The 18,927-nt window shown below is 44.3% G+C and overlaps 1 protein-coding gene across 2 annotated transcripts in view; it reads right to left on the reverse strand.

Annotated features, from left to right (window-relative positions):
• The window catches only part of FARS2 (phenylalanyl-tRNA synthetase 2, mitochondrial), a 406,538-nt gene extending 392,428 nt beyond the window's left edge, over positions 1 to 14,110 (reverse strand). The window contains exon 1 of one of the 2 annotated variants that reach the window (XM_060188748.1): positions 14,009 to 14,110. The gene's annotated coding sequence lies outside the window, so the exon portion shown is untranslated. The remainder of the gene's footprint in view (positions 1 to 14,008) is intronic. The other variant, XM_060188747.1, reaches the window with a different exon arrangement.
• Positions 14,111 to 18,927: the final 4,817 nt, after the last annotated feature.

Raw genomic sequence — 18,927 nt, forward strand, 5'->3', positions numbered from 1 at the left:
CTGAATGTGAGGTACTGGCTCTCTCATTGGACACCAAGTTCTCCAGAAACAGGGGTACATCCTCCTTGGTGACCACACATTCTCCACCAAACGCTCCAGATGAAAGGAAACTCCTGATGAAAGGGACTGTGATTTGAGTGTTCAGCGCCGGCCCCAGCATGTGCACTATGCACACGTAGTAAGCCCTCAATTTCATATACTGGAGAGCAGAGAAGACCCTTTGATGCTTGTCAGTCATTATTAGGCATCGTGCTACTGAACACTTGAGAACAGACTACTTCAGAAATAAAAGCCCTGAAGAGAAGGAAGAAGAAAGAGCCTATATTTTCTAGCACAGCCTGGGAATAACCCTACATTTTCAAAAAAAAAAAAAAATACACTCTCAATGAATACATTCCCAGGGGCTATGGAAACAAGTTGAAATCTTTCTATTTTGATATTCCCCGGGTTCTTCCTGCTGTGTGACTCTAATGTTCCACACCATTCTTAGTGTCTTTTGTAAGTAGGAGCGTTGTCCTCAAATGTCAAACCCTCAGTCCTCATATGATAAACATAATTCCGAGTCACTCCCCAGAGCGGTTAGGAAGTACAACAGAAAAGGTCTAACAAAAATCTTCTGAAACCAAAGACACACTACATGAATTTAAGTTCTGAGACTCATTATAGACTAGCAGTAAACAATGCCCTAAGGAGATTCTCACTGAAATGTTTATGCTTTAATTTGGGGGAATAAGGGAATGCTGTGAATGAAAATGCTGTCCTTCTGAATGAAAGGCACCTCCAGGAGAACTTGCAGCTTCACTGTGTCCAGAAGTGGGTCCCAGGGTGTCTGCTGGATTCTCCATTCGCTAAAAGTTTCAGATGACTAACTGTACACATAAAAAAATAAAAATAAAAAAAAAGCCATGAGATGTCAGAGAGCTTTTATCTGCTAAATTAGTTTGTGGATGAACATGAGAATGCTGCAAAAAATTCAGAAGCTGTGTTATTGGAACTAGCTTTTCCATCCAGTTGAATCTATGGAGGCTAATCCACACATGGCCACAATGGATGTGTTCGACCAAGGGAGTGAGAATACAGTGTAGTTATGATGAGAGAGGCCGTGCTGACTTGTCTCTCAGTTTAGACAATAGGAATCCAGCACCAGTTCCCACCAACGTCATGGGGTCTGGGACTCAAACCTGGGTCACAGGCATGGCAAAGCAGGCACACACGCAAGTGACATATCTCACACACCCAAAAGATGAACCTTAAGAGTGAACCAGTTCTTAAAAATGGCAGCAGGAGGGGGGACTGTCACACCCATGCCACAGATTTTATAAACAGTGGAATCTCATATACTGCCTTCACCTTAATGTGAAGAGTCTTCTCTCCTGAAGCAGTGTGGGAGGGGAGCACGCTCCTTGAATAGGAAACGCAGAAGCTAAGCACAGCTCCTTCTGTCCTATCACAGTCCCGACCCCCAAAGCAGCTTGGAACCCCAATGCACTCACTCAACTCACCTTACTAGATTCCAGAGGTCCAAGCTCCCTGGACTTTAAGCTAAGTGAGGTAAACCATAAAGCAAGATTTCAACAGCTATGAGATGCATGCCAACATGTTCTCACTATTATGAAAGAAAAAAAAATAAGGGGCAGGTGGTGGTGCACCTGGTTGAGCGTATGTATATGTTACAATGAACAAGAACTGGGGTTTGACCCCCTGGCCCCTACCTGTAGGTGGAGAAGCTTGTTTCTATCCAATAAATAAAGATAATGAAAATTAAAAGAAAAAAATAGCACCATTCTATCGTTGCTGATCTAGTTAAAAAAGCTTTAAAAGTGGGGGCTGGGTGGTAGCACCGCGGGTTAAGTGCACATGGCACGAAGTGCAAGGACCGGCGTAAGGATCCCAGTTTGAGGCCCCAGCTCCCCACCTGTAGGGGAGTCGCTTCACAAACGGTGACGCAGGTCTGCAGGTGTCTATACAAAGCTTTGGTGGTGGGAATTGTACCCCTCTTATTCTATGTTTTTTGTCAGTATTTCCATTTTTTAAATAATTTTTTTTAAAAAATATGGGGGCATGTTGGACGAGCAAAAACACTCACTGAGGTAGCGTGCCGCTTTGCCAGGTGCTTCCCCCTAGTCTGAGTCTAGCACCCACCACAGTGAAGCAAGCTTTGGTGCCACAGTCTCTTGCATTTTCTACCTCTCAGTTTGTATCTAAGCACATGTGTGGGTACACACATGCATGCACACACTATCTTTTCTGAATCAATGCAAACCTAGACTAGAGAACATTTCACTTTTAGGAAGATAATTTTACAGAACTGATTCTAAGTGTTTAAATGCAAAGTACTACACACCAAGAGCTCACTAGAGGCTAATCTACAGTCGAGAAAAGACCAAAGCAGAGGAGGCTGAGCATCCCCAGATTAAAGAGAAGATACATTTTCATCCCACTCAGGCTCCATCACTTAAGACAAAGTGCTAAATCCAGGCATTAACAGAATAAGGAAATAGATTACTAGACCCCTCACAATAAAACTTTTAAAAACTCAGACTTCCTTAACAGTAGTGGTAGGATAAAAGGGAAAAGCAAGTAAAGTGTTTAAAAAAAAAAAAAGTACAATTTCCATAAATAGTATGATTATAGCCACACATAAAAATGATGTAAAAAGGGAATGAAAGTTTCTAAGTACTAAGCTGTGAAGCAGGTCTGCAGGTGTCTTTCTCTCCCCCTCTGTCTTCCCCTCCTCTCTCCATTTCTCTCTGTCCTATGCAACAACGATGACAACAATAATAATTACAACATAAAGTAACAAGGGCAACAAAAAGTAATAAATAAATAATTTTTTTTAAAAAAAGGAAGAAAGAAATAAAGAAGGAAAATACTTTTAAAAAAATGACTGAGGACATCTTATATTTCATACCACTAAAGGAAAAAAAAGCAAAACACTTAGGGAATCAAAGAAAGTACAAAAGGTGCCTAGCTAGGTATCGTAATAAAATGGTCTCCAACAAGACGTTCTCTTGCTGCTGTCACTTGCAGAGAAGACAGTGGTGGTGTGGACAAGACTCATCTTGAGCTCCAGGCCACATACAGCATTTACTGAATTAGCTTCATGCTCTCCTGGAAGAAAGTCTACACCCTAGGGGGCAGTTTGAAGCACTCTAGCAACAGGCAGAAAACCAGTTATCTGGTCATACCAAGGACAAGCATTTCCACTTCAAAGTTCCAGAACCACCAGGGGAAAAAAAAAAAAAAGTCCTCTGAAATGTAAACACCTATAAATCCCAAACCTGGTTGCTCTGTGGCTGTAACTGCCAGCAGCTTATGAGGTGAACATCAATTCCCAGGGGTCGGGAACCACCAGAGGCTTAGCAGGTTCAAGCCATCTACAAATCATGCCAACCCCAGGGCAGTCATCACACTGGCCGAGAGAACAGGGCTGCTCACTGTCTTTCCTACTCAGTCTCCTTCAAGTGGCATTTGACATCCACCCTGAGCACGTCCCTGGCTATTAAAGTGTTTAGCTTCTGAATGTCCATTACGCAGCTAAATGCACTGGGCGTATCTGGGGTAAGAAGTTACAGAGGAGAGAAAGGACTACAGAGTAGGTGCAATGCCGAGGTGCAGGGTTTAGTCACACAGAGAAGTCAAGTGACACAGAGTTAGTGCTCCTTTGACAGCCTTAAATCTCTACTCTGAACATATGGACCATAACGAGAGTGTTATTAGGATCACACGTGGGACAAATGCATATTCAAACCCAGCATGGAAATTCTTCTTTCAAATAAAAAAAGAAAGTGTATAATCAGACTTTGGGAAACACACAGGGCCGTAACTACATAAGGAATTGTATTCTGATTCTGTACTCTCCCCTTTGACTATCAATACAAGTCTCTGGACAGGTCTGGATTGCTCTGGACTGAAGAAAGACAACTGCATCAAAGTTACAACCTCTACACATGCTTCTTTTTTAATATTTTTATGAGAGAGAGAAGAATGGAGAGGAGCAGAGAGGCTGAGAGAGAGGAAGACCACAACACTCCCTCCATCAGGTGCCAAGTAGGAAACCCAGGCCCTCATGCACGCATGCCAATCTCTAACTACGCAGTCACCTCTTCAGCTGCAGTACTACTTACCTATTATATGAAACACAAAAGAGAGGAAAGAGGGGGCAAGGAATACTGGGACAGAGAGCAGGACACTTCGGCATTCAGAAGATACCTAGACACATTTCTAGGTACTTGGTTTCAAGAGAGGAAACGTGTAAATAAAGCAAAGGCATTTTCAGTGATACGTCTATTGAGGACATGGTAGGGATGGAGATAGCAGATTCCACTGGGGTTCTCCCACTTTGGTCCTGTGGAAACAGGATACCTAGGACTGAATTCCCAGTCACATTTCCAGCTATGAACCTCAGAGGAGGAGCTCAACTTTTTAATTTTCAATTGAGAGGTTAATGGTTTACAGCACAGTTGTTGGCGCATGGGTACAGCGCCCCATCTCTCCCTGATAGATGCCTGCAGAACTCTCTCAGCCCCTTTTCCAACTTCACGGACCAGGACCTAAAGCCCCACCTCCCCCAACCCTCAGCCCTCTCACTGTCCTCCCTCCTCAGAGTCCTTTGCGTTGGTGCAACACACCCACCAGTTCAAGTGTTTCCCTTTCTGTTCTTTCTTAATTACTGCCCATGAATGAGATCATCCCATACTCATCCTTCTCTTTCTGGCTTATCTCGCTTAACACGACTGCATCCAGCTTCAAGTTTCAAGCAAGATGAGGTTAAGAAGGTGAGTTCATCATTTCTAACAGCTGATATATATACCATGTGTGATGACATGGGGGATAACATATATGAGGTAAGGTATTTTCCTAGTTTTTTCCCTAATTTTCTCAGCTGAAATTTCATCTCCCTTCCCTCTGTGAAATCTGTTGCAGGCAAGAGAATAAAATTATCTTCATTCATTCACCCATCTACTTACATACATAATATGAAAACTAATGTGCTGACACTTTAGGAGACAGGTATTAAGGCTAATAATTTCCAAAGGAATCGTACCTACTATAAGACACAATGGGGAACCGAGCAGTGGTGCAGTGGGTTAAGCGCATGTGGCACGAAGCGCCAAGGACTGGCTTAAGGATCCCAGTTCGAACCCCCAGCTCCCCACCTGCAGGGGAGTCGCTTCATAGGTGGTGAAGCAGGTCTGCAGGTGTCTATCTTTCTCTCTTCCTCTCTGTCTTCCCCTCCTCTCTCCATTTCTCTCTGTCCTATCCAACAACAATGACAGCAGTAACAATAACAAGGATAAACAACAAGGGCAAACAAAAGGGGGGAAAAAAGACATAATGGCAACTATAAGGAATTGAAGAAAACAGGGAGTCAGGCGGTAGTGCAGTGGGTTAAGCGCAAGTGGTACAAAGTGCAAGGACCGGCCTAAGGATCCTGGTTCGAGCCCCCGCCTCCCCACCTACAGGGGAGTCACTTCACAAGCGGTGAAGCAAGTCTGCAGGTGTCTATCTTTCTCTTCCCCTCTGTCTTCTCCTCCTCTCTCCATTTCTCTCATCAGTAACAACAGCTACTACAACAATAAAACAACAAGGGCAACAAAAGGAAATAGATAAAAATAATTTTAAAAATTTTTTTAAAGAATTGTAATCCATGAGGATATTAGAGCCTTGACATCACACCCACCACAACAATGCTCTGGTTCTCATTCAGTTTCCTTCATAAAGAAATAAATCTTTACAAAACAAGAACTCTGTCACAATGGTTGGGTGCTGCCAATTCACCTTCATCAACTTTTAAAAAATTCCCTATTCCAAGGAAAGATTTATAGCTTATTTTACTTCACGTCTAGCATACTGCTATGTTAAACATTACACTGGATGACTATTGGCATCAGATACTAGTATGTTCTTAGTAATGAAAACCAAGTGTAACATGACTGGGTCATAAAACAATGAGCTTTGCATGAGCGCTCACATGCTAGAAAACACACACACACACAATTCCTCCCTCTCTCCCCATCCCTCCTCCTCCTCTATTTTGAAAAGCTGCATCTATAACCAAATGACTTTATGATGCCATTGTAAATCGTCTCCAATCTCCGGAGAGCAGTGTGGCAATATGTTCAGAAGCCATAAGATTGTTTCTACCATAAGAAGCCATAAGATTGTTGACCTCATGAGTCTCATCTGGAACTCTATCTTACAGAGCTAAGTCAAAATATAGAAATAGCTACAGGCACAAAGATAAACCTGGCAGTGTTGTTAAGAACCAGGGACACTTGGAAGAACTGTACCATCAACAACAGTTCATCACAAATGATGTAGCATCACAAAAGGATACTGTGCGACCGTTTAAATGACAGCAATCCACATTATGCACCAGTGAGGAGACGTATGGATCTCCTTACAGAATAGCAGGTACAAGCACATAGCACAGGTACAGCTATAAAACCAATGAAGAATCATTACAAAACTGATCATCACTTGATGATTAGCTTGGTGATGGTCTATGCTTTTGTCCTTCCTAAATAAAAGTTTGGGGCAATGTTATTCTGCAGGCGCACCTGGTTAATCACACACATTACAGCAGGCAAGGATCCAGCCTCAAGCCCCTGGCCCCACCTGCGGGGGGTGGGGGTGGGGGAGGGGGATGGGGAAGCTTCATGAGTGGGGAAGCAAGGCCACAGGTGTCTATCTCCCTCTACCCCCTCAATTTCTCTCTCTATCCAATGATGAAGAAAGGGAGGGGAGGGGAGGGGATGGGAGGGGATGGGAGGGGATGGGAGGTGATGGGAGGGGATGGGAGGGGATGGGAGGTGATGGGAGGGGAGGGATAGGAGGCCAGACAGTAGAGCTCTGGCTCTGGGTTAAGCATACATAACGCTAAACTCAAAGACTGGCACAAGGATCCCAGTTCAAGCCTATGGCTCCCCACCTGTAGGGGGATCCTTCACATGCAGTGAAGCAGGTCTGCAGGTATCTATCTTTCTCTCCCCCTCTGTCTTCCCTTCCTCTCTCAATTTCTCTCTGTCCTATCCAACAACAACAGCAACAATGGGGGGGGGAGAAGAAAGAAAGAAAAAAAAAAAAGGTGCCCAGGAGCAGTGGATTTGTAGTGCAGGCACTGAGCCCCAGTGCTAGAACTGGAGGCAAAAATAAATAAATAATAATAAAAATTTAAAAAACAGTATTTTGAGAAACCACAATGCTGGCCATGATCACAAGCTACAGAAGAAAGAGGCCACACCCGACAGCCCGGCCTGGCTCTCCCCTAGGAAGGAGGCCCACCACCCCAGTCCATGTGAGCCGGGGAGTCACCTAGAGGAACAGTGTACTTGTCACCAGCATGCCCATCTGCTACCCCCCCCCCCCCCCCGTCGACTTCCTCCATGAAGAGCAAACCAGGACACAGAATTCCCCGGCAGAGCAGATGAGCCACCATTCTGCACACCCATCTCAGAGATTTATGTGGGGTCACGTGGGGCTGCACGATGAATTTAAGTGAGTAAGTCTGGCTTCATACACGCAGCTACGAGGAATGCAGATGACAAGAAGCTAAATCACGATAAAGCTGGGGAGCTGGGAGAGGGGGGCAGAGAGAAAACACCAGCCACTCGGGCAAGATACAGGAGTGGGGGTACCCCCGTGCTGCCCACCCGGTAAACACCTGTGTCAACGTGCTGCCAGGCCTGGGCTCTCCTAGGTGCAGAGAAATGAAGCGCACTCGCTCCCCATCAGCACAGTAAACTTAGGGCCATCCAACTCCACACACGGTTTCAGCTGGGCCCACGCAGGGCTCCCTCAGTACTGCACAGGTCTCACAGGGTCTCTGGGGGCTATTCTACATTCTAACTGCATCCCTAAGGACAAACGCCGCTATAATCCATAATTAAGTCCTAATCCCCCCACCCCACCTCTGTTTCTTAATTTCTGCTCTGATTCCCTGCTCTGGGCTGCAAACAATTTTCAGAAACAGGTTCTGGAACTGACTTAAAATGTAAATTATGTTACCTTCTAACATGTTTGGCAAAATTACTTGATCTTCAACAGAAAGACACATAAACACCAGCTACACACCTACTATGCTCAGCAATGTGCTAGAAACAGGTATGAAAAGTCAGAGGTGGGAACTGTACCCCTCTTATCCTACAGTCTTGTCAGTGTTTCCATTTTATAAATAAATTAATTTTTTTAAAAAGTCATAGGTATGCAGTCTACTATCTGTGCTCGCCCATCTCACCGATGAGAGGCTCCTGCTGTTCTCTGACACAACGAGAGGTTGTGCAAGCTCTCTAGATCAAAGCCTTGCTAACCCCAGTATGGTGTCGTCCACAGACCACCAGCACGTGTGAGCTCACCAGAAATGCAGAATCATCTTCTCGTCTATGGAATAGCTGTCCTAGAGGGGGTGGTTCACTGTGTCATCTGACACTGCCTGTACGATTGTGTTAAATGTGTCCCTGCTCACAAGAAACGTTAACATTTATGATTGGAACCAAAATGACCCCTGGTTGTAGTTCTATTAAGTTGGCCCTCTCAGACTGCAATATGTGGTTTTACACTTCCCAGTTGAAGGCAGTATGGACTACCTTGGACAGGGAAGATCTGAGTAGTTTCTCTTAGAGATGGTCTTGAGAGACCCAAGGACTGGGGTCAACTGAGGATAGGCGAAGATGATGGTAAAACAACTTCCACGAGGCAATGGCCTAGCTCTTTAAAGGAACTGTGCTGGGGGCCTGCTGACTTTTTAATTTCCAATTTCCAGTATGTTAACAACTCTGTTAAAACAACAGAAAATTAAATGCCCCATTTCTCTCTAACCCTTGACCTTTTCAGAGTGGCATGTGTAACTAATCAGCCCCAGGAGGTCAACAATCAAGTGAATGATTAGAGAAGAGTAGAGAGAAAATGAGAAGTATCATCCAAAGGCACCCAAGAGCCACTTGCAGTTCTCCCATTCACTCATGATTTTTGTTTTTCATTACCACCAAGATTGTCCCTGGGACTCGGCATCTGCAAAACAAAGACACCACTCCAGGCAGCCATATTCTCCCCTTTTTAAAGTCCTTCCTAGAAGCACAGCCTTCAATTCCTATGACATCAGACATTACCCGAGGCCTGGGCCTCTCCTTAAGCTGGCAGTCTGTCCCTCAAATTCTGCAGTGTCCTAATCCCACCTCCATCTCCACACACACCTGTTTCCAGGGCAGTAAACTAAAGGGAGACACCCATACAAGTGTCAGAGCGGCTACCCTCCCAGGCCAGGCCCCACCGAATCACATCTCAAGCCCAAGGAGAATTAATCAGTGCCAGCTGCACTTGGAATGAGCTCCTCTAGGCCACTGCATCAGCAGCTGCGCATGAATACAAAGATATTGTTCATAGGCCATGGCCGATGTGCCTCTATGTTCCATCGCTGGGGAGCCAGAGACGACCCGATCTGCCCCTGCGGCTACAGACAGACTATGACCCACATAGTCAACGACTGCCACCTCTCCAGATTCAAAGGAGGTCTCGAAACTTTACATCAGGCTCAACCTGACGCTGTTGACTGGCTACGGAAGAAGGGCAAACGCTAGAAGAAGAAGAATTGTGCCAGGTCTGCTGCATTGCCTGATGCTGTGGTCTATTTACATAATCACTGTTTTGTCTGAGACCCACCCTGCCTGCAGGGCATTGGTTTAATCCCCACTGGCTTAATCCCCACTCTTTTTCCACTCTGCCCCCTCTCCTAGTCACTTCCTTTTTTCCACCCTGCCACTTCCTTCCTGGAAATTATAAATGCAGATTCTTTTCTGGTCAATAAACATTAGATTGCGTTCCCACTCAGCCATGAGTTCCTGGTCGTCTCTCTCCCACCCGCGAAGCTAGCCTGGCATCTGGTGCCCGAACACGGACCGGCACAAAAATGTACACCCACTTGCACTCACTACATACTGATCCGTCACACAGATGTTTAACAGGCGGGTGGATGTCCTTGCTGTCCTTCCTGCTGGTCTCTCGAAGGTTCTGTACTGGGGCAAAAGGTTCTGGGACCCACTCTGGAGTCGCCCAGCAACACAGCAGGAGAACCAACATGGAACTGATGTCCTTTCTGCTCCAGGTGCTGACAGAGTGCTCACAGGTAACAGAACACAATGACAAAGGTGTTTGTTTTGTAATGAACTGTCTACAGAATGTGTCGCTTGGACTTACTCCCTCTTCAGATCATGATTTCAACCTTGGGTGGTAAGGCTGCCATCCTCACATCCTTGGTTGCTCTGTTAGCACATGTGAATGGGATATTAACTCAGAATATTGACTCAGCATAGGAAGTGGCAGACTTGTTGGGGTAGCTGCTATCACCACCACGTGCTCTTTGTCTCTACAGGGTGGTGGCTGGCTGCAGGCAGAGCAGGAGGTGACGAGTCTCAGATCCTTACAGTCTGTATGGGGGTGGGGGGGGGGCAACGACCGGTACCCAGTGTAGAAAAACATGCAGATGTGATGCTATCTGGTAAATCCAGGCTCAATGTACAACTGAAAACCTACAGTACTCTTTTCAAGTATTCCTCAAAGAAAAGATGGGGTCAAAGAACAAAAGTTCTCGGGTGGACAAAAGTCCCAGAGGAAGGTCACTGACTCACTAGTTTTGGGAGAGGATTACAAGGCATCACTACAGCAGCCATAAAGATACTGAGATTCTACCTAGAATCTACAGGACCTAACTATTGCTTTCCATTAGCCTAAGCTGTTTCTTTACGTCTGTGCAGCCCTGCTTCCCATTTGGATCAGCCTTCTTGGAATTTAGAATTTTGGCCTATGTTAATCATGTGAATAAAAGGTCTCAGCTCTCGAGACTCGGGGCTCCGATACTTGGCCCCACTTCTGTAAAGAACACATTAGTGAAGTCACCTCCAGGCTCCTCACACAAAAGCTTTGTGTGAAGGGAAACAAAAACAATATCCTGCATCACCATCAAATGTAACATTAACCAAGAGACCCTTGAGTGTGATCACCCGGCATGGTCTCAAGGGGAGGGAGAGGTTCTATATACCATGTCCACTTAGGACAATCTTTCCCAAAATCCTCTTCCATTCTGGTTCATTTCAGTATTGGCTGCAGAGGAAATTGCACAGGCTCAAGATTCAGAAGGTAGCAGTGAAGGATGGCCTTTAGCCTTTCTCAAAGGGTGAGGTGAGCATCCTGTCGCTGGGACTTGCATCCGACGGTCTCTGAAGGATACACACGGGAGGGGAGTATGGCTCTCAATGCTCTTATCCCCAGACGCCATGGAGTAGAGAGTAACCTCTACATTCCAGAAGCATCCCCTCAGGACTCTCATGGGCGACTTTCAACCATGAACACAAGAACCTACTCCTCTCTGTCGTGTAGATTTTAAAAATGACAAAGGTCTAAAGCTTTACATCTGAACACCTTTTTAATATAAAACCGAAGCCAGAAAAGCACTTCTTTACCCAAGCCCCAAATCTCATCTCTAAAACTATGAGTCTTCCACCAAACAATCTGAAAGCCTCAGACCAAGAGAATGCCAACTGGTGGAGAAGCTTGGCCTGTTACTGTCTCATGGGATGGGCCCCGGAGGGTGGGAGGGAGGAGAAGAAATGGGGGGGGGGGGTGGGGAGGGAGGAATGAGAAAGAACTCCAGCAAAGATTACCCAGACTGATTCTGCCGTTTATTCAGAGCTGCAGTGGGTAGAGCCAGGAAAAGGCTGAGTATGTAAACATTCAAGAGGGTTAACAGTGAGGGTCTAATGAGAAGCCTCAGGAACTCCACAAGTGTGAGTTTAACATCATCACGGCCTTTCCCTCATAACATGGAAGCTACCATCCATGCTCAGCAAGTGACCTGCAGCCTGCAGAAATCTCAGTGAGAGCTAGCTGTCCTTCCTTTGTGTCCGCACCTCAAGGTTCTGCAGAGGAAGTGAGAAGCATCCGCCACAGCGGCCGGCACTGAACTGTACAAACACCAGACATGTTCCATAGGACGCCAAGATAATGAGCCGCCACAGAGGAACAAGCGGGAAGAGCTCCCCCCTGTGTGTAAGGAACACATTCCAGCAGCCCCATATCTCTTCCTGGAGGGAGCAGACTTTAACTCGGGTTCAAGGAGGAAGGTAGGTAGCAAAAGAAATTGGACCACGGGTGTGATATCCCACCCAGACATTGGGATCATTACTGAAGTTCTTAAAAATCCCAATGAGCAGGGCACAAAGTAGACATGTGGCAGCTGAGACCTAGAGGTGGGACCCTGGGTGATGACCACGTAAAGCCCCCCAGTGATTGCAGTACAGTCCCGAAGCTGAGAACCAGTAAGTTAGAGACCACTGGGACTTACTTCAGGTCAGACTGCTCATCTCACCCCAAGTGTGGCCTCTGGATATGCTGAACCAGGAGGCTTTGCCTAAAACTAGCACCCAGCTACGACAGGCACTTAGTAAGCCGCACATGGCCATCCCTGAAAGAAGAGCTCAGAGTCCTACACAACCCGACCCCATTCTTAAAAAAGCAACACAGAAGAGGCCACGCCCTCCAGCAAGAGGGATACCACATGAGCAAGCCAGGGGAGGGTTCTTTGGCCTTATGTCCAGGGATACCTCCCCGGAGCCAGGCACAGACCCGTGACCAGCTGAGCTGGTATCAGCCAGCAAAGAAGCAATTTTCACTGGGCTACACAGGCCCCTGGTGCCCCTCTCCAGGGGAGCATTAGACCCTGCTAGCAAAATGCAAACAGAGTTGAGATACACGTGCATGCCTCAGCTGTTGCTCCTGTGTCAATAAAGCTGGGAAACTTATTTTGTCTGAGCAAATAAATAGCCCTTAGTGTTTACTATGGATAAGCACCAAGTTTCCACCTATTTAAATCTGGTTTTAGATTACTCTGTTTGCTTTTATTTGAAAGGAAACTTCTGGCAAAAACAAGTAAAGCAGAGATACATTCTTTAAAAAAAAAAAAAAAACAAAGAAGAAGAAGAAAAATAAAAAACCCACAAGGAAAAAAAAAATGTGTATTTCATCAGAACTCTAAAGGCACTATCTTACATAGACATCTAAATTTAATAAAATTAAGACATACTGTGTTTTAAGATCATATTTTAAAAAAAGGAATGTTATTAAAGTATAAATTTAGAAGGATATATAGAGAAATTCAAAGATTATTATCTACAAAATATGCACATTAAAATTTATTTATTTATTTATTTATTGGATAGAAATAGCTAGAAATTGAGAGAGAAGGGGTGACAGAGAGGCAGAGAGACAGAGAGACACCTGCAGCACTGCATCACCACTTGGAAAGCTTTCGCCCTACAGCTGGGGATCAAGGACTTGAACCTGGGTCCTTATGTATTGTAACATGTACACTCAACCAGGTGCACCACCACTTAGCCCCAAATAGGCACAATTTTTTTTAACTTTGTTTATTATTATTATTATTATTTATTTATTTAAGAAAGGAGACATTTTAAAAAATCATAGGATGGGGGGGTACAACTCCACACAATTCCTGCCACCCAATCTCCATATCCCCTCCCCTCCCCCAATAGCTTTCCCATTCTCTATCCCTCTGGGAGCATGGACCCAGGGTCATTGTGGGTTGCAGAAAGTAGAAGGTCTGGCTTCTGTAATTGCTTCCCCGCTGAACATGGGCGTTGACTGGTCGGTCCATACTCCCAGTCTGCCTCTCTCTTTCCCTAGTAGGGTGGGGCTCTGGGGAAGTGGAGCTCCAGGACGTATTGGTGGGGTACAGACACAATTTTAAAGAGCACTTTTATCAAAGAAGAAAATAGAGGAACTTACCACTGCATCTAAGAGTGCTTCACAGCACAAATTCTAAAGGTAGGCCCCTACGTGACGACCACTTCCCTTGCCCTTTATACCCTAAGAGCTAAGGTTCTGGCATCCGACTGGCAAGTTCAGATTCAGATCTGCACTTCACTATGCTAACTCAGTGAGCCCCTTTGCACCCTTCCTTCCTCTTCTGGAACACCAACATACAAACTGGACCTACCTCCTGTCTGAAGAAACTGGGGTCCTCTACACACCACTGATGGAATGGAGGTGATGCCACTGTAAAAGGCAGGATGGCAATTCCTAAAAAAAAAAAATACATAATAGGAGTATCTACTATGCAATAAGCACAAAATATGCCATCTAGTATTACACATCTGGGTATCTTCCAAAAGAAAGAAAAAGAAAAGTCCAGGGTGTATAGTACATGTCCTCTTATTTTATTTTAATATTGTATTTAATTTATTTTTAATAAGAGAGAGAGATGTAGAGAAAATACAGAGAGAAAGGCCAGTGCAATGCTCAGCTCTGGCTTAGGGTGGTGCTGGGGAACTGAACCTGGAATCTCAGAGCCTTAGGTATGAGAGTCTTTTTGCCTAACCATTATGCTATCTCCCAAGCCCTATATTCACTCTTCAAATCAGTACTATTCGCCGCAGCCAGAAAATAAGAATAATGCCAGTATCTTTCGGTAAATCAGCAAAACCTGTGGAACAGGTTCATGGCCTTTAGAAAGACAGAATTGCCTGACACACACCACAATATGGGTGAGCCTCATGGGCAAAACACAGGAAAATGGCTGAAATGGTGAGCACACACAGATAACTAAGAAAGAGCACCGCACCTCCTAACATTGCTGCAAAGATTCTGTGACATGCTCAGACCAGCTACGGTCCCATTCTCCTTGCTCACTACCTCCCTGCAGTCCATGGGTGTTCTTCAGAGCTGGCCCAGGATGAGATGCTGGCCTTCCCCCTGGGACCCTCCAGCTTTGGTTATGAGCCCCAGCAATAACCCTGGAGGCAAATATGTGTGTGTGTGTGTGTGTGTGTGTGTGTGTGTGTGTGTGTGTGTGTGTGGTATATGTGTGTGTGTGTGGTATATGTGTGTGTGTGTGGTATATGTGTGTGTGTGTGTGGTGTGTGTGTGTGTGTGTGTGTGTGTGTGTGTGTGTGTGTGTGGTATATGTGTGTGTGTGTGTGTGTGTATGGCCAGGTGGTGGCGCACCTGGTTGAGTGCACATGTTACAGTGCACAAAGACCCAGGTTCGAGCCCCTAGACCCCACCTGCAGGGGAAAAGCTTCATGAGTGGTGAAGTAGGGCTGCAGGTGTCTCTCTGTCTCTCTCCCTCAGTATCTCCCCACTCCCTCTCAATTTCTGGCTGTCTATCCAATAAATAAAAAAAGATAATAATATATATAAAGGGCTTCAGGAGTTTTCACATAGGTCTTAAATAAAGGGGAATGAATTCCTCCTACTATTCATAAGCATTCTTTCACATTAACAAAAAAAATGATATGTTTATTTAACTTTATAAGAAAAAGTCCAGAGTACTACTTCAGCATATACAGTGCTAGGGATTGAACCCAGGCCCTCATGCTTATAAGAGGCAAGTCCTGCACTCTACTCTCTGAGTCACTTCCTTTGCCACTATTCTTTATTTTTTTATTACACCGGACTATTTCAGTTCTTAGATGATTTAAGCCCCCCCCCCTTTTTTTTGTTTGGTCTTGGTTTTTAAAAGAAACTTATTCTTTTTTTTAATCTGTTTATTTACTTATTGTTGCACAGAGACAGAGAAATTGAGAGGGATGGAGAGACAGAAACAGGGAAAGAAACAGAGAGACACCTGCAGCTCTGCTTCACCACTCAAGAAGCTTTCCTCCTGCAGGTGGGGACCAGGAGCTTGAATCTGGGTCCAGATGTGCCACCGCCTGGCCCAAAACCTTTGTTTGTTTGGTTTGGTTTCTTGTTTGTTTGTCTGTCTGTTTTAATCTCAGATAGAGGCAGAGAAATTGAGAGGGAAGGGAGAGACAGAGATAGGGAAAGAGACAGCGACAACTGCAGCCCTGCTTCATGGCGCACTCGTGAAGCTTCTCCCCTGCAGATGGTGACCAGGGGCTTGAACCTATGTCCTAGTGCTCTGTAATGTGTGCACTCAACCAGGTAAGCCAGCATCTGGCTCCTTAAAATGTTTTTTATTATGGAAGTTTTCAAGCACATCCAAAGACGAAGAATTCAGTTAGTCCCCATGCAGACAGGTTAACAACCAACTCCATCCTTAATGACTCTGCCTAAGACTGTAAATCCCTCCCACCCCCAAAAAAAATTAGCATAAAAGCAAAACAGCAGCACTGGTGCATTTTTCACCTCAACCAGTCATCATCACTTCTGTTAGGTTTGTTTTGGGGGCTGGGTGGGGGTGCACCACGGTAAGTGCACATAGTGTGAAGAAGCACAAGGATCACGGTACAAGCTCCCGACTCCCCATCTATAGGGGGGTAGCTTCACAGGCGGTGAAGCAGGTCTGCAGGTGTCTATCTTCCTCTCTCCCTCTCTGTCTTCCCTTCCTCTCTCCATTTTTCTCTGTCCTATCCAACAACAACAGTGGGGGGGAGGGGGAAGATGGCCACCAGAAGCAGTGGATTTGTACTGCAGGCAGCAAGCCTCAGAGATAACACTGGAGAGAAAAAAATAAAAAGAAAGAAATTCCTTTTTTAACTTGCTAGTCTCCTTTCACTTTTTTCCTCTGAACTTAAAAATGATGTCAACGGCTACTTTGCTGAGGTCATCATGAGGAAAGCATATAGCAAGATGGCTAACATAATTCAGGTTCCTGAGAAATATTACTTCTTTATAGATCACTACCTTATCCTGTTCTCCAATATCAGCAGAGCTCCACACACAAATCTGCCCCCATCTTTGCCAGATCCTCTACTCTTTCTCTCTAAACCCTAGTCCCTGCTCCCTTCATAGCCCCTATACCTCCTTAGTCTAAGCCAGGGATCTCTAGACCAAGCACCTAATCATAAATACAATCAGCATCTAGAAGAACTCTCCCCTCCCCCCCCCAAAAAAAAAGTCAGGCGGTAGCACAGTGGGTTAAGCGCAGGTGGCGCAAAGTGCAAGGACTGGCATAAGGATCCCGGTTCGAGCCCCCGGCTCCCCACCTGCAGGGGTTGCTTCACACTTGGTGAAGCAGGTCTGCAGATTCTATCTTTCTCTTCCCTTCTCTGTCTTCCTTTCCTCTCTTCATTTCTCTCTGTCCTATCCAACAATGACCACATCAATAACTACAACAATAAAACAAGGGCAACAAAAGGGAATAAATAAATATTTTTTAAATCCATATACAAAGGTAATATAGCAAGTATAAACTGAAGTGATTTAACATATTTAACACTTAGAAATGAAAAACATACCTAATCTAGTGCCTCCACAGTATTTATAATGCAATAAACAGAATAGACACCAGGTTGCAAGAGATCATAAACAGAAATTCCTATGCAAGTCATGCCTGGGGGGGGGTTTCAAATATTAAACTTTTTTTGATGATCCAAGAAGTTTTATGTGCTAATGAGATTCATTAACTTGTAGAACATTCCACCAATAGCAGACCTGCCAACTCTGATTTGTTTTAAGAGGAATTCTAATCACCCAATCAATCACACTTTTGACCTTCAGCCTTCTGAGTCACTTCACTATGGTCAGAATTTGCTATACAGATTCATGTTGTGACAGCTCTGTTGTCCTCGAGCTATAAAATGCTAATGACAGTATCATTTGAGCAAATTCTCTGGCAGAAGGAACAATAGTATGTAGAGTTACTAATTTATCTTCTACCAAGATGATTTAAGTAAAAGCAGATGTTTATGGTATTATTAACAAATAGCTTTTCCTCTAGGGAAAAAAAAAAGACTTGGTGGTAAAGGCTTTTAGATCATCCAAGTTCTATGTTTCTCTGTAGTAATCAAGTTTCTTAACCACAAATAAAATAAGATAAAATAACAGTGTCACTTCTAGTTTTAAATAACCCATCCTTCTTTATGCAGAAATAGAAAAAAAAAAAAAAAAAAGGGAGTCGGGTGGTAGTGCAGTGGTTAAGCACACGTGGAACAAAGCACAAGGACCGGTGTAAGGATCCCGGTTCAAGCCCACAGCTCCCCACCTACAGGGGAGTCGCTTCATAGGCGGTGAAGCAGGTCTGCAGGTGTCTGTCTTTCTCACCCCCTCTCTGTCTTCCCCTCCTCTCTCCATTTCTCTCTGTCCTATCCAACAATAACGACATCAATAATAACTACAACAATAAAACAAGGGCAACAATAGGGAATAAATAAATTAATTAATATTCAAATAATAATAATAGTCAACCCACATCTGTGACCTTGAGAGAAATGCTGTAGCTTCCAATGGAGGGAATGGGGTCACTGAACTCTGGTGGTGGGAACAGTTTGGGATTATAACCTCATTATCTCATAATTTTGTAAATCAATATTAAATCACTAATAAAAAAAAAAATGAAGTCACTCACGCTCCCTCCACTTTCCCCCTCCAGACAGTCACTCTTTTTTTTTTCAGGATTTGTTTTCAAGTATATTGTTGTAAGAATCTAAAAATGTGATATCAAATTTCAAAGAAAGAGTCTACATATACAGAAAATAATATAAATGTAAACCACTAATCCCCCAGTAAAGAAATTTTTTAAAAAATGAGAATAACCTCAAATGAATTTATCACTTAGACTAGACTATCTAACAGTTAGCAAGAAAATGTGCAATCACACTCATTTAAAACATAGACAAAAGCTTAATTGAAGGAAAAAGAAACAAAATCTCACTGGATTAATGACTCTCAGTATATTATATATTCAATATACCAAATTGGACAGTGTCACAAACTATTACAAGTCCCATTTTAAAAATATTATTAAACTTTTTCAGACACGTAGAACCATTTGTTTTTTGTTTCTTACTTGCTTTTGTATTCTGTTTGGTTTATTCTTTTTTTTTTTTCCTTTTTGCCTCCAGTGTTATCGCTGGGGTTTGGTGCCTGCACTACGAATCCACTGCTCCTGGAAGCTATTTTTTTCCCTTTTGTTGCCATTGTTGTTATCATTATTGTTGTTATTGCTGTCATTAT

The sequence above is a fragment of the Erinaceus europaeus genome, chromosome 4 (genome assembly GCF_950295315.1).
Source record: "Erinaceus europaeus chromosome 4, mEriEur2.1, whole genome shotgun sequence".
In the NCBI taxonomy this organism is placed as follows: domain Eukaryota; kingdom Metazoa; phylum Chordata; class Mammalia; order Eulipotyphla; family Erinaceidae; genus Erinaceus; species Erinaceus europaeus.